The sequence below is a fragment of the Orcinus orca genome, chromosome 7 (genome assembly GCF_937001465.1).
Source record: "Orcinus orca chromosome 7, mOrcOrc1.1, whole genome shotgun sequence".
Classification (NCBI taxonomy): domain Eukaryota; kingdom Metazoa; phylum Chordata; class Mammalia; order Artiodactyla; family Delphinidae; genus Orcinus; species Orcinus orca.
In genome coordinates, this window is record NC_064565.1 from 90,985,725 (window position 1) to 91,001,486 (window position 15,762).

The following is a 15,762-nucleotide window of genomic DNA, read 5'->3' on the forward strand; positions in this document are numbered from 1 at the left end:
ACCAAAACGTACCAGAAATGAAGCATAGGACAACACTTCCTCAAATGCTCAAGGTCTGATCATCCTGCCTCTTCTACGAGGAATGGCCCCACTCCAGCATTTTTAAAGGAAATGCTATTTCTCTTTCTATTTCATTTTCTAGCTGGGTATAAGATCTGCTAAAAATGATACAATGAATCAGAATAAATCAGCTCAGTCACAAGAGATCCTCCCAGATAATGATTTTTGGTTGCTGAGATTATTCAGCACATCATTTCAAAGTGGCAAAATTCAGGACAATCTTGGAGAGAATTCAAAAGTGGCAGCTATACTCGCTGATAGGTTCACGTGAGACACAGGTACATACAACCCCATTTTACAGTGTATATGTCAAGGGGCCAAGACCCCTGATCAGCACCACAAGTTATTTTGTACATTACACTGCACAGGACAACAGAGGGAAAGACACCTTCTTGGAGAGGTTCTTATCACTCTGAAGGAGGCTAGAGTCCAGCGCCCCGGGTGGTAAGACGAAATACCAATAGTTCAAAAACCTACCCTGGACTTATTTTGAACCGAGGTAGAAAGACACACAGATATGAAAATGATTTCCATTGAAGGAAGAATATATTTATGACACCATAGTCTCCCACAGCTGGTCATGCAGGACCACCTGGGGAGGTAGCAGGCAAGGTCAGCAGGCGGGGACCGGGTGCAGAGGCAGGGGGACATCGAGCGGGTTGGAGCCTTTAGGGAGGTTTTCTTGGGAAAGAATGGGAAAAGCAACGTGTGAAGCTTCGACCCGCAGTCCCGCAATACTTGCAACTTCCCAGTCTTGAGATTGAAGAAAGAATTCAGGGTCAGAGTCAGAGTCAGAGATATCAACGATTTATCCGACAGGGAATCTTACAAGTCAGAGGCAAAGGTCCTGGAGGGACGCTCCACTGAGTTCGGCAGGTAGGAAAGCACAGCAGGCTTTGCTACACACGGGAGGAGGAGGTGATCACTTATGGGGGGCATGACGTCAGAGGGGCTCCTTGGTTGCGAGGGGACTGATGGAACGCATTCCCCCACAGCATTTTGGGTTAGCAACTGTTGAGAGGGCCGCTGTTTCCTGCTGATGACCGAACAGATTGGAGCCATTCTGGTCCGAGGGCTACAACAATCGTTAGCTGGGGATTGGGCCAATCACGTGGGCAGTTATTGATGAAATTTTCAGCTTAGCTAACACAACATTGTGAATCAATTACACTTCAATAAAAAAAATTAACGCAGTGAAACAAACAAACTCCCCAAAGATAATGTAAAGGAACAAATTCAGTTAGTCCTTGTTATGGACTGAATCGAATCCCCCAAATTCATCAGAACGTGACTGCGTTTGGAGACAGGACCTTTAAAGGGGTAATTAGGTTAAAACGAAGGCATATGGATGGGCCTTAACCCAATATGACTGGTGTCCTTATAAAAAGAGGAAACAGGGAAACGGTCAACATAAACAGAGGGAAGACTATGTAAGGACGCGGTGAGAAGGCTTCTGTCTCTGAACCAAGGAAAGAGGACTCAGAAGAAACGAACACTCTCAATACCTTCATTTGGGCCTTCCAGCCTCCAGAACTGTGAGGGGATAAAGTTCTGCTGATTAAGGTAAAAAAAACTAACAAACAACCTTTTAGCTTAGAGAGATGCCTAGAGGCACGAGGCTGGGAAGCGCACCTACAGGGTGTCCCGTGAGGAGAGGGAGGGTGGGTGTGCGAGTCCACAGCCTGGGGCACTTTAGCTCCTTACCTGGAGGCACCTAATGTCCCAGCAGAGCCGGACAAGCATCCTACTCAAGCATGAGGACCGCTTCGCACACCCAGTGCAGAGCTGCTGGGCGTCTCCATTGTCTGACCATAACAAGGGCTGGATTCTCACCCAGATCTGCAAATCAAGAGACACATCTCTCTGGAAGATAAGAGCTCCATCCTCAAGATAAAAAAAAGAGACTGGAGGAATACCTGTGTAGGGAATCCTCGCAAGGAAGGACGGCCATACCTGGACCCAAGGGGCTTGCTTCCTGTGGGGGGCTCCTGTCTTATGTGCAGCAGACAGAATGTCATAGTGACTCAGCAAGGGGGGTGCTCCAGGGGACCGAGACCATCATGCAGTATCTCACCCTCTGCTACACCGTGTAGTCGTCTTTTTAGAAGTGAGAAGTACGACATTATTCTGCAAGCGGAAGATTCCAGAGGCTTAAAAACGCAAAGGTTTGCACCTTGGGAGCCCCTTGGAACGTTGACAGCTCAGGATCTAAAAGAAAGTTCTGTGTTGATGAGTTACACTGTTCACGTGGAAGGAAATGTCAGTTTATAATCAATAATAATATTAGTGGTCCAGTGGTTAGGACTCCCCGCTTCCACTGCAGGGGGCATGGGTTCGATCCCTGGTCAGGAACTAATATTCCGAAAGCCGCGCAGTGCGGCCAAAAATAATAGTAATAAGAATAATAAGAATACTAAGAATAGGGATAATACTGAGTGAGGTTATAACTAAACCTCAACGTATAAAGGAGATGTAAAAGGAGCACATAACTTAGTGGGTGAGCCATGAAACTAGAGATGGGATTTGGGGGTAAATTTGCTACTATCTGAATTTTAATCCAGACATCTCTGTTAACAAGCCATTGGGAAGTCATTTCCCACACATTTCCTCCTTTTTACAAAGAAAGGGCTGGCTCAGTTATTTGATAAAGCCCCTTTCGGGCCTGAATTCGTTGGCTAAGATTTACTGTAGTGTCTTAACGCTTTTTCATGCCACAGTAGTGTGGAATATTAGAGGAAAATCTAGACTTTTAGTTGATAGAGAGCCAGTTGGAATATCAATGATAGGATTTAGTTTTAGGAAAAATTGGTTTGATTTTTAGCTTGATTACTTTAGCTTTAATATTATTAGGTGAACTTGAGCAAATCATTTAATCTTTGAGCCTAGTTTTCTCACTTACAAAATGAGGCTAATAGGCTAAATGATTTCCGAGTTTCCAGCTAGTCCCAGAGTTCTGTTTCTACATAGTTGTTTTATCATACTGTTGCTTAACTATCATGCTGTGACTAACACTTTAGAAGCTACTAATTTTACGTCAAGCTTTAAAGTCTACAGTTTTTTTAAAAAATAAATAAATTTATTTATTTATTTATTTTTGGCTGTGTTGGGTCTTCACTGCTGTGCGGAGGCTTTCTCCAGTTGCGGCGAGCGGGGATTACTCTTCGCTGCGGTGCGTGGGCTTCTCATTGTCGTGGCTTCTCTTGTTGCAGAGCGTGGGCTCTAGGCGCCCAGGTTTCAGTAGTTGTGGCTCGTGGGCTCTAGAGCGCAGGCTCAGCAGTTTTGGCGCACGGGCTTAGCTGCTCCGCGGCATGTGGGATCTTCCCGGGCCAGGGCTTGAATCCGTGGCCCGCTGCACTGGCAAGCAGATTCTTAACCACTGTGCCACCACGGAAGCCCCTAAAGTCTATAGTTTTTATCTTCGGAAAATATTATTTGATCTTCAGTATGTCCAAGCCAATTTAATAAAATCACCTTAAAACAGGGGGAAAAAAACTTTCAGCTTAGGATGGGGAGGCAATCATACACCTAGGTAAGGGTGAGGCAGGGCCAGGTCCAGCAGGGGATATACAGAGAGCAAGAGAGCAGCCATCTTATGAGACCTGATCATACACAATGTAAGCAAGGGTAACATGCTGCAAAAAAAAAAAAAAAAAAAAAACCCAATAAAAGCTGGGACCTAAACTCCCCCTGAGCTCCTGTCTTCTGTCTTCTGACGAGGTCAGCGATTTTCCACACGGCCCCGTGCGTCGTGCCTGCTGGCAGTGCCTTCGGTCTTTAGGACCTGGAAAGGTTCACTGAATAAAGTGTATATATATTTTTTATATATTCTACTGTAATCCTTGGTGTCAGAGGATGGCAACATCAAACTGAGCACTGAACACACCAATTTCAAAAGTAAAGAAAAGATACACTGGAAAATGTAAAAATGAATGGAGATGATATTAGTCAAACTAAAGTGAACGATCGGAGGATGACAGCTTTCTCATAAAAACGACAACAACAAACAACCTACCACTGGAGAGTCTGAATAGCTCTTTAGCTTTAGGGTTGTTTCCCAGCTGTGTAAAACGTGATCGTGGAGAGTCTGAGGATCTTAGTACCTCCTGAACCTTGGGATGCAGGCCATGCCGGCTTCTCCCAGGCAGTGAGCCGTAGCTCGGAGACCATGTTAGAGACCCCTTGACATTAGTCGCTCTTTTATTTTCTTTTACTTAAAAAAAATTTTTATTGGGGACCTCCCTGGTGGTCCAGTGGTAAAGAATCCGCCTTCCAATGCAGGGAATCGGTTCGATCCCTGGCAAGATCCCATATGCCGCGGGGCAACTAAGCCCGTGCACCACAACTAGAGAGAAGCCCGCGTGCTGCAAGGAAGATCCTGCGTGCGGCAAGGAAAGATCCCACGTGACAAAGATCCTGCGTGCCCCAACGAAGATCCCGTGTGACAGAGATCCCGCGTGCTGCAACTGAGACCTGACACAGCCAAATAAATAAATAAAATTTTTTTTATTGGACTATAACTGATTTACAATGTTGTGTTAGCTGCTGCTGTACGGCAAAGCGAATGTTATACATATACATATATCCACTATTTTTTAGATTCTTTTCCCATATAAGTCATTACAGAGTTTTGAGTAGAGTTCCCTGTGCTACACAGTAGGTCCTTATTAGTTATCTATTTTATATATAGTAGTGTGTATATGTCAGTCCCAATTTCCCAATTTATCCCTCCCTTCCTTTCCCCCCTGGTAACCATAAGATTGTTTTCTGCGTCTATTTCTGTTTTGTAAATAAGTTCATTTGTACCATTTTTTTAGATTCCACATATAAGCGATACCCTTATCCTTATTCTTATCCTTCTCCGTGTGACTTACTTCACTCAGTGTGACAATCTCTAGGTCCATCCATGTTGCTGCAAATGGCATTTGTCACCCCCTTATTTTCTGTCTTTGATATAAATCCTTAAGGATAGTTTGAATTCTCTCTAATCTAGGAAAGTTCCTCAGTCTCTATCTCCTCCTCTCCCCCACCATTTCCCTCCATCGGGTGTTCACCACACACACAGTCAGTGAGTCCCTCTGCCTGCTCTGAGCAGCAGCCTTGCAGGGACTGGGCCATGGTAGTGAGAGCCCCGAATCCCAACCACTAAGTCACCAGGGAACTCCCCTAGTAGCATCAGTTTTATCTTTCCGATGCTTTTGCATGCTAATAAATGGCAGCACTGGGAATTCCCTGGCGGTGCAGTGGCTAGGTCTCAGCTTTCGCTGCTGTGGGCCCGGTTCAATCTCTTGTCGGGGAACGAAGATCCTGCAAGCCTCGCAGCACAGACAAATAAAGAAAAAAAAAGTGTCAGCACTTGATAGCACACATACATTGATTAGGTGCTGTGTAATCTCTCTGTTTTTTTTTTTTGGTTCATAATTGATTAGTTTTGACAAAAGGTCAATTGATGACTGCAAAGAACGTGAACTGATAGAATGTAATATTCAATTTTATGCACATATTTATCTTTTTGCCAAAAAGTGGTGTCCTATTTCTCTTGAATACCATATATCACCTCAGTATTTAACATTTGGTTCAACTGAATACAGATGGTTACTGTTTAACAGTATTTTTAAAATTGAAGTATAGAGGATTTACAATATTATTGTAGGTTAGTTTCAGGTGTGTCGAATAGTGATTTAGTATTTTTACAGATTATAGTCCTTTTTTTCATATAATCTTTTATGAATTGGTCCACCTCTTGGGGACTTTTGGGGATAACTGGAACCAGTTGCTCCTTCCCCCCTTTTCATTAACCATTGAGCTGTTGGTCTCCAATGATGTGACCCCCGAAATCCCATTGGTTTGGGGGACAAGTCACGATAGTAGCAAGGCAGACAACAGTGGTGATCTATTCTATTCTATTCTTTTGGCCAAGCGTTGCGGCACGTGGGAGCTTAGTTCCCCGACCAGGGATCGAACTGGTGCCCCCTGCAGTGGAAGCGTGAAAACCTAACCACTGGACCGCCAGGGAATTCCCACAGTGGTGATGTTTTAGACCTGAATAGCCATGTTCAGTGGGCCACGATTTCCTGAGAAGGAGACCCACACCTGGACCCCAGTAATGGTCTGAGACCCTTGAGATGGCATCCGGTGGTGCACTCTCTCCGTACTCCGTGAAACAGGCCGGATGTGGATACAGCAAAGCGCAGAGAAAAATGGGACGTGGTTTACTGGGTGCCCCAGAAGCACAGAACGTTCTGGACACAGGCACTTTCATCTAAATGACTCAGATGGCCCCATTGCCTATCAGACTCAACTCTCACTAGGACGGGAGTCACTCCTCATCCCCTCAGACCACCTTTTCCAGAAACTGATGAGTTCAATTTCCTATATACCCCCAGGTGCTCTATCCTGGACACTGGGTGCTCACCAACCGGGACACGTATGTAGAGTTCCCCCGGGGAATGAGTCCCAGACACTTACCCTTGACCCCAGCTTTGTACAGGTATCACTGACAAATAGAAATTGAAAATACTTAAAGTGTACAGCTCTATAATTTGATATACACATACATTGTGAAATGATTACCCAACCAAGCTAATTAACACGATCATCCCCTCGCATAGTTACTTGTGTTTGTGTATGTGTGCTGACAACACTTACAATCTACTCTTTTAGTAAATTTCAAGAACAAAATACAGGGACTTCTCTGGTGGCACAGTGGTTAAGAATCCACCTGCCAATGCAGGGGACACGGTTCAATCCCTGGTCTGGGAAGATCCCACATGCCACGGAGCAAAAAAGCCCGTGTGCCACAACTACTGAGCCTGCGCTCTAGAGCCCATGTGCCACAACTACTGAGCCCACGTGCCACAACTACTGAAGGCCGCGCACCTAGAGTCTGTGCTCCGCAACAAGAGAAGCCACCGCAATGAGAAGCCTGTGCACCGCAACGAAGAGCAGCCCCCATTCGCCGCAACTAGAGAAAGCCTGCACGCAGCAACAAAGACCCAATGCAGCCAAAAATAAATAAATAAAATAAATAAATTTAAAAAAAGAACAAAATACGGTATTAACTATAGTCACCATGTTGTACTTTAGACCCTCAGAACATACTTATCTTTTTTTTTTTTTTTTGAGCAGACAATGGTTTATTGCAGGGTGAAGCAAAGAGACAGGCAGCTCGTGATCAAAAGACGCAAACTCTCGGGCTTCCCTGGTGGCGCAATGGTTGGGAGTCCGCCTGCCGATGCAGGGGACGCAGGTTCGTGCCCCGGTCTGGGGGGATCCCGCATGCCGCGGAGCGGCTGGGCCCGTGAGCCACGGCCGCTGGGCCTGCGCGTCCGGAGTCTGTGCTCCGCAACAGGAGAGGCCACAGCGGTGAGAGGCCCGTGTACCGCAAAAAAAAAAAAAAAAAAAGACCCGAACTCTCCAACGGTTTTCAGGGAAGTTTTTAAGGGCAAAATTTGGGGTGATGGCTGCAGGGTGCGTGACTGACTTGGTGGTGGTGAGGTAACAGTGGTGTTCCAGGAATCTCAATCATCAGCCTTCTGGTTCCGACCAGTCTGGGGTCTCAGCATACAATAACCATCCTCCACCTGGGTGGGGGGCTTAGTTCCTGCAGAACAACTCAAAGATAAGTGTCAGATTGCTATGTCTGCCCCTCGAGGAGGAATTAGGACTCTGTTTTATTGCTACACTTGTTTCTGGACTGCTTTTCCTTTGTTTTTGCATTCCTTCACTTCCCTAATTAGTAACTCCTTGAATCTATACACTTTGAAAATCAGGGAAAGTCTAGGAGACTCCAGCCTTTCTCTACAAACAGGGAACGGGGGACATGGAAAGGCTTTTGTACCCTGGAGGGCCCCACAGGGTCCTGCTCAGTTTCAGAACGCCTTAAGTGTCACTCCAAAAGTCTGTGGCTCCCACTGTGTGGGTCCCCATCAGAGAGAGAGTAGAATGAATACCTGCGTGCGTGCGTACGTGCGCGTGTGCACACACTCACATACGCATACGCACACACACACGCCCCGCTGCCCTCCACTTCTCCCAGGCTGAACTCAGTGTTTCAAACTTAAACTGCCCTTTAAGCCTGGCTGGAGATCTTCTGCCCCTTTAAGAGAAGACCCACGGGGTAGGAAAAGACCAAAGAGCCAAAAGAATTACCATATTCCTTTTTTACCTACTGCCCTCCTGCTGCTTCGTGATGACTCTGTCTACCAGAGGCCAGAGCACTAGGACGGACATAGCCCCCCAAAGAATGAGAATGGACTCACTCCTTGGTCAAAGAGAGCACAACTCGCCTTTTTTCAACCGTGGAATTAAGCTTTGGGATTCCTGATAAAGTTTGGTCCCTTTAGGGTTCCCCCAAGATCACCAAAAGCCCTGAGCCCAAGTACAGGATTGGGCTGCCGGTAGCTAGGAAGTGAAGAGGAATTGTATGCTGCTGGCTCTAAATATGGATTGCAGAATTTGCTGGACTCTGAGCAGCAACTTCCTTCGGGCGGTGGTTCGCCAGTAGCCCGCGGTCCGGCAGTACCCAGCACCGCAATCCTGCTCAGATGCTGAGGTTCTCTGAGGTTCCTCTGGCCTCCCTGCTCCACGCCTGCCAGACCATGATTTGTGACCACATTTCACCATGATTTTCCAGGTTTCCCAGCATTTGCTCAGATCTCTGATGCTTGAAATGGCGTGTGACTACTCTCCGGGTCTCAGGGACCTAAAGGTCTGGGTACGCTCTTCATTTCCCACCTGGAGCAAAGGGGCAAGAGTAGTAACAACTGCAAAGCCTCTCCAAGATGGCCTTGGTAAATTTCATCCCTAGGGAAGCTCCTTAAAGCCTGTTGGGGACACCCTGTTTCTTTAAGAAGAAAAAACTCAAAAGCCAACTGAATTCCAAAGGAGGCTCAAATGCCCCTTACTGTTTTGCAAATGGCTCTCTTAGCCCGAGGTGGGTCTGCCTGTGACTGGCTGTATCCTTCTCCGCTTTGAGTCCTGGGGGTCTAAGAAATTGAGTTTGGGGTCTCTGTTGGGGGAGGGGGGGTCTGGCACCTGCAGACTCACCCAAAAATCATTAGCTACCCCTTTGGGCAAAAAGAGTACAGCCTGCTGTTGAACTACGGTGTGCCAGTTGCCAGAGTCCTGCCAATTCTCCATGGTTCGCCAGGTGCCCGCGGTCCACCAGGTGCCCACGGTCCACGAGGTACCCTGCCCACGGTCCACCAGATGCCCATGGTCCACGAGGTGCCCTGCCCACGGTCCACGAGATGCCCACGGTCCATGAGATGCCCTGCCCACGGTCCATGAGATGCCCACGGTCCACGAGGTGCCCACGGTCCACGAGGTGCCCTGCCCACGGTCCACCAGATGCCCACAGTCCACAAGGTGCCTTGCCCACGGTCCACGAGGTACCCTGCCCACGGTCCACCAGATGCCCACAGCCCACAAGATGCCCACGGTCCACGAGGTGCCCTGCCCACGGTCCACCAATTGCTTGAGGCCTGCTGAACTGTCATCCTGCAGCATTGTAGTTGCCACGCTGAATCTGCCCTCATCCCCTTAGCTTCCCAGCCCTTCTTTTTTTTGTTTTTTTGCAGTACGCGGGCCTCTCACTGCTGCGGCCTCTCCCGCTGCGGAGCACAGGCTCTGGACGCGCAGGCTCAGCGGCCATGGCCCATGGGCTCAGCCGCTCCGCGGCACGCGGGATCCCCCCGGACCGGGGCACGAACCCGCGTCCCCTGAATCGGCAGGCGGACTCCCAACCACTGCGCCATCAGGGAAGCCCCCCAGCCTTTCTTTGCTTCTCTACACACACCTCCCCGTGACTCACTATTAGTGCAAGTTCGTGTGACGGATGCACAGTGAGGCCAACAAACCGAAATGTCAGAGTTTGGAGCAGAGAAAGGTTTATTCCAGGGCCATGCAAGGAGACAGAGTTGTACTCTTTGACCAGCATCTCCCCATTTCTCCCACCCTCAGCCTCTGGCAACCACTGTTTTACTCTCTGCTCCTATGAACTATACTTTTTTAGATTCCACGGAAAAGTAAGATCACACAGTGTTTGCCTTTCTGTGTCTGGCTTATTTCCGTAGCATAATGTCCTTCAGGTTCATCCACGTTGCAGCAAATAACAGTACTTACTTTTTTTTTTTGCGGTACGTGGGCCTCTCACTGTTGTGGCCTCTCCCGTTGCGGAGCACAGGCTCCGGACGCGCAGGCTCAGCGGCCATGGCTCACGGGCCCAGCCGCTCCGCGGCATGTGGGATCTTCCCAGACCAGGGCACAAACCCGTGTCCCCTGCATCGACAGGTGGACTCTCAACCACTGCGCCACCAGGGAAGCCCCAGTACTTACTTTTTTTTAAACCCTGAATAATATTCTATTGTATATATCTATACACCACATTTTGCTTATCCATTCATCCATCGATGGACACTTAGGTTGTTTCCATGTCTTGGCTACTGTAAATAATGCTGCCATGACTTTGTGAGATATCATTTCCTCTGGATATACACCTAGAAGTGGGATTGCTGGATCATATGGTAGTTCTGTTTTTTATTTTTTATGGAAACTGCATTGTGTTTTCTAGAATGGTTGTACCTACTCACCCTCAATTTTTTTTTTTTTTTTTTTTGCATACGCGGGCCTCTCACTGCTGTGGCCTCTCCCGCCGCGGAGCACAGGCTCCGGACGTGCAGGCCCAGCGGCCATGGCCCACGGGCCCAGCCGCTCCGCGGCACGCGGGATCCTCCCGGACCGGGGCACGAACCCGCGTCCCCTGCATCGGCAGGCGGACCCCCAACCACTGCGCCACCAGGGAAGCCCCTCACACTCAATTTTTTTTTGAAGGGTTTAAGGACTTCTCCACTTCCCATTAGAGAAGTCCCCGTACTACTGCTATGTTCCTGAGTAAGACATGTCTTGCCACTTAAACAATTTGAGGCTGGGAAATCACACTACTAACACCCGACAAAAAGCAACGCGATGCAGTAGCCATCAAGCAGCAAGCCAGCCAAGCGCCAGCGGTGCCCTTTAGGCAGTGGTTGCTGCCATTGGGTCCCACTGATGCGCCAAGCAGTCCGAGGACCTACCATCTCCGTCTGGTGAAACCACTCTGCCATGCAGTGCCAGTTGTTCTAAAAACCTACCCTGGATTTTTTTTTTTTTTTTTTTCTGTACGCGGGCCTCTCACTGTTGCGGCCTCTCCCGTTGCGGAGCGTAGGCTCCGGACATGCAGGCTCAGCGACCATGGCTCACGGGCCCAGCCGCTCCGCGGCATGTGGGATCCTCCCGGACCGGGGCACGAACCCGCGTCCCCTGCATCGGCAGGCGGACTCCCAACCACTGCGCCACCAGGGAAGCCCTCTGGATTTGTTTTGAGCATAAATAGTAAGACACTCGCGCAGCGAAAATAATTGTGATGAGGAAGAAGTCCTGTACTAATTTCACAGTCCCCTAGAAACAGGAGGGCCACCAGGGAAGACAGTCTGCAGGATCAGCGGGAAGAGAGAGGTGAACGGGGGGCAGGGTCCTTTCTGGAGGTTTTCTCCAGAGGGGATGGGCAAGATAAACAAGAGCAGGAACTATGATTGGAGAGTTGGAACAGTTACTAGGAACCCTGGACCATAAGGTTGGTCTCCAGTAGTCTCACACCTGGCCCTGCAGTGATTAGGGCAGGGGATAGAGTCCTGGACTGCAGAGGTCTGATAAAAGGATCCGCCTGGGCAAGGGGGTATGGACTCTGAATTGGTTTGCTTGCATATCAAAGTTTTGCTGGCGGGCAAGTTGCTTGTTATCTCTTGGATGTAGTTAATCCTGGAGAGCGGGTTCCCAGTGTCCACAGGCTCCAAATGCCAGAGAATTAGGAGTACATTAAATAAGACAGTACAGTTAATACAACTGACCCTGTGGCACTCAAGCATTTCTCAGAGGCTTGGCGGTAAGGATGATACCTTAGTCATAGTAGATACGAAAAATGAACACGTTCTAGAAACCTGCTGTGCAACACTGTGCCTACACATAAAAATGCAGTATTGTATACCTGACTCTCGGTTAAGAGGGTGGATCTCATTAAATGTTCTTACCACAATAAAATGAAGTATAATAAAATAAATATAACAGTAGGGAACTACATTATTACAGTATTTTACGAGGCAAACAAGCAGGCAATGGATCACTAACATACCTATCAGTAAAATTAGCAAAAGTTTGAAAGGTTTGTTACTTACAGTTTACCAGGCAGGGTAGACTATAGCAGGATCCCGGGGGAAGTAAGCGGCTAGCTCTGGAAGGTAGACACCCCATGGGTGATATTGCTGTAAATGGTCCCGGAGACGCTTAGGGGAGGAGTAGGAGAGGCTGCTGTAAGTGTGGAGCGACACAGCTGGGTTGAGTCCAAGGGGTAATTCTGCGTAAGAGCTTGAGGAGGACGCGAAGTCCTCTTTAGCAGTGAACTCCTGGGCTGGGGTGATGCTATCCGCGGCAAGGTCCTTTCCAACAGTGAGCCAAAATCCTTTCTGAAAGGTGGAAAGTCCTCTGTACCCTGGTTCATCTATTTTTTTTTTTTTTTTTTTGCGGTACGTGGGCCTCTCACTGTTGTGGCCTTTCCCGTTGCGGGGCACAGGCTCCGGACTCGCAGGCTCAGCGGCCATGGCTCACGGGCCCAGCCGCTCCGCGGCACGTGGGATCTTCCTGGACCGGGGCACGAACCCGTGTCCCCTGCATCGGCAGGCGGACTCTCAACCACTGCGCCACCAGGGAAGCCCTGGTTCGTCTATTTTGATGCTGGAAAGCCCCACGCAGGGCTGCCAGGCAGCAGATATTCTCTCTGCTCTCAGGTCCCTGGTGGTCTGGACAAGTTGTTCTGGCAGTCTCAGGTTCAGGTGGGGAAGCAGCCCCTCAGTTTCTGAAAAACAACAGCAATGACAACAATGACCACCACCACCACCACCACCACCAAAATGACTCCAGTTCTGACTCCAGTTTGTTATTCACTGTATGGTCATGTACAAGGGATTCTGAGGTCCATTTAGGAGCAAATACCCATAAATGGTGTTTCCAAGGATGCCAAAGTTTTCATCCCTACACCCTCTTCTCCAAAAGCCTCTTGAGTCGGGCTCCTGTTCCAGAGTCCATCATCAGAACTCTATTTCTCCATTGTCTAATTTACTTTAGTTTAAATTTTAATTTAGCTAATATTTCACATAGAAAAAATTCAGATAACTCATAAACTATAACATAATAAGCACCAGAGAAAAATTTCACTCTCTTCACTGTCATCTTTCCCATTTCTCACAACCTCAGCTCTGTCATAAATGATTTTATTAATTTCCTGAGTTTCATTTGAGTTTCTTTGTGAAAATACAATTACTGTATATATTTATACTCCTAGTTCTCCTTCTCTAACACAAAATTATTATACTTTGCTTTTTTCTCTTAATATATTCTGGAGCTCTTTCCAAATAATCAAATGTCACCAGTGAATTTTTAAAAAATAGGGTCTATGGAATTCACATCAGCCTCTAAATTCTTCCTTATAGCAACTGTATTCCAATGGAATACTTCTAATATTGTTGCAAGTCAACCAGTGAAAACATCTGGGAGCTTAGAGGAAAAGGCTCAAGAATATAGTTCTCATATTGATGACTTCATCATACAGAAAGCCAATAGGAATTATTGTGTTTTTTAAAGTTAAAACTCCAGAGAACATAAGTTTTGCCATGATTTTTGAGCTAAAGAAAGGAACAAGGGGACTTCCCTGGTGCTGCAGTGGTTAAGAATCCGCCTGCCAGTGCAGGAGACACGAGTTTGATCCCTGGTCCGGGAAAATCCCACACACCACAGAGCAGCTAAGCCCATGCACCACAACTACTAAGCCCGCGTTCTACAGCCGTCGAGCCACAACTACTGAGCCCAAGTGCCGCAACTACTGAAGCCCGCATGCCTAGAACCCGTGCTCTGCAACAAGAGAAGCCACTGCAAAGAGAAGCCCACGCACCGCGGTGAAGAGTAGTCCCTGCTCGCCACAACTAGAGACAGCCCGCATGCAGCAATGAATACCCAACATGCAGCAATGAATAGCCAAAATAAATAAATTTATTTAAAAAAAAAGAAAGGAGCAAGTGTTAGGTTAATGACATTTTTGGTCCTGATCATTACCAGAAGTTGAAAGCACTGTTTTTGAAGGCTACAACCTATGTTTCTGCTAGCAAGAAAAAAGGAAGGAAAAGAAAAAATGTGCAGGCGGAAGCAAAAGAGGGGAAGGAGAGAAAGAAAAAAGAGAAAGGAGTAGAGTATGGTAAAAACTGGTCAAGAATTATTGCGAACTATGCCAAACATGTCCCAGCTTTGTCTTTGTATGAAGGTGTATTACAGGTGTTTCCACAGACTGTAAAAGTGGAATAGAGTTGATCTGATTAGACTGAAAGAAGAATAGGGTGGGAAGACTAGAACAGAGATGTTAAATCTCACTGTGCATAATTTTAAATCGATCTGGGGGAAAATGTTATGCTATTAAAAGTGTAGCCGCTTGCCCTGGTGCCGTGCTTTTGTCTACATCCACTCCTGACAAGCAGAAGCAACTAGCAAAAATGTTTTTGGTCTTTAGTTCTGGTGGATCGTCTGTACGCTTAGTTAGAAATAGGCTTATATTGTTATTTAGTGATTTGCCAACTTTAGACGTTATGCAGTTGACTCGAACAAGGCTGGGGTTGGGGCACTGTCTCCCCCTGTGCTCTCCTCCCCGTATTTACCCTGCCATTCACCTCGGTCCGCCATATACCTCTGCAACTTTAAGCTATATACTTTAACTTTCATTCCCTTTCACGAACCTCTTGTTCCAACAATCAGAAAGATGAACACATTAGCACTACTATCTTTTCCTCATCCTTCCTTCGTCTTCTTTTTTTTTTTATTATTTATTTTTGGTTGCATTGAGTCTTGGTTGCTGTGCACGGGCTTTCTCTGGTTGTGGCGAGCAGGGGCTACTCTTTGCGGCGGTGCATGGGCTTCTCATTGCGGTGGCTTCTCTTGTTGCGGAGCATGGGCTCTAGGAGCGTGGGCTTCAGTAGTTGTGGCACATGGGTTCAGTAGTTGTGGCTTGTAGGCTCCGTAGTTGTGGCACACGGGCTTAGTTGCTCCACGGCATGTGGGATCTTCCTGGACCAGGGCTCGAACCTGTGTCCCCTGCATTGGCAGGCAGGTTCTTAACCACTGCACCACCAGGGAAGCCCCTTCCTTCTTCTTTTAGATGAAATTTTTGTCAAGGATGGGAAATATCTTACAGGAAAGAATCAAGAACAAGATAAAATGAATGGATGTATTTTGTGACCATTCTCATTAATTTTTAAATTGTGAGTTGAATGGGGCATATGCGTGAATTCTTTTCCCTTAAAGATGACATTATACCCTTTAAAGAGGTAAAATGCCAAGCTAATGGATAAGACCTTCATAATGATCTGACTTGTGAATAGGTAGATAGGCACAATAACAGAACTTGGGGGAAATATAATCCAAACTCTAAACCTATGGAATCTAAATTCTTTTATGACTCAGGAATGAGATCTAGGTTTTCCCTATAGCCTTCTCCCTTAAGACATTAGCCTAATGTTAGCTTACACAGTTCACAAAATACAGGTATTATTGGAATGATTTCTGGACATAAAAGAGAAGCTCTTATTCTTCCTTTGAAGAAAGAATATGAAATAACATACACATAGGATC

The 15,762-nt window shown here is 47.2% G+C and overlaps 1 protein-coding gene across 1 annotated transcript in view; it reads right to left on the reverse strand.

Moving 5' to 3' along the window:
- CMKLR2 (chemerin chemokine-like receptor 2) overlaps positions 1–15,006 on the reverse strand; it is an 82,911-nt gene extending 67,905 nt beyond the window's left edge. Inside the window, exons 1-2 of the mRNA XM_033429272.2 lie at positions 14,871–15,006; positions 12,270–12,946 (exon numbers count right to left, since the gene is read on the reverse strand). The gene's annotated coding sequence lies outside the window, so the exon portion shown is untranslated. The remainder of the gene's footprint in view (positions 1–12,269; positions 12,947–14,870) is intronic.
- Between the last annotated feature and the right edge of the window lie 756 nt (positions 15,007–15,762).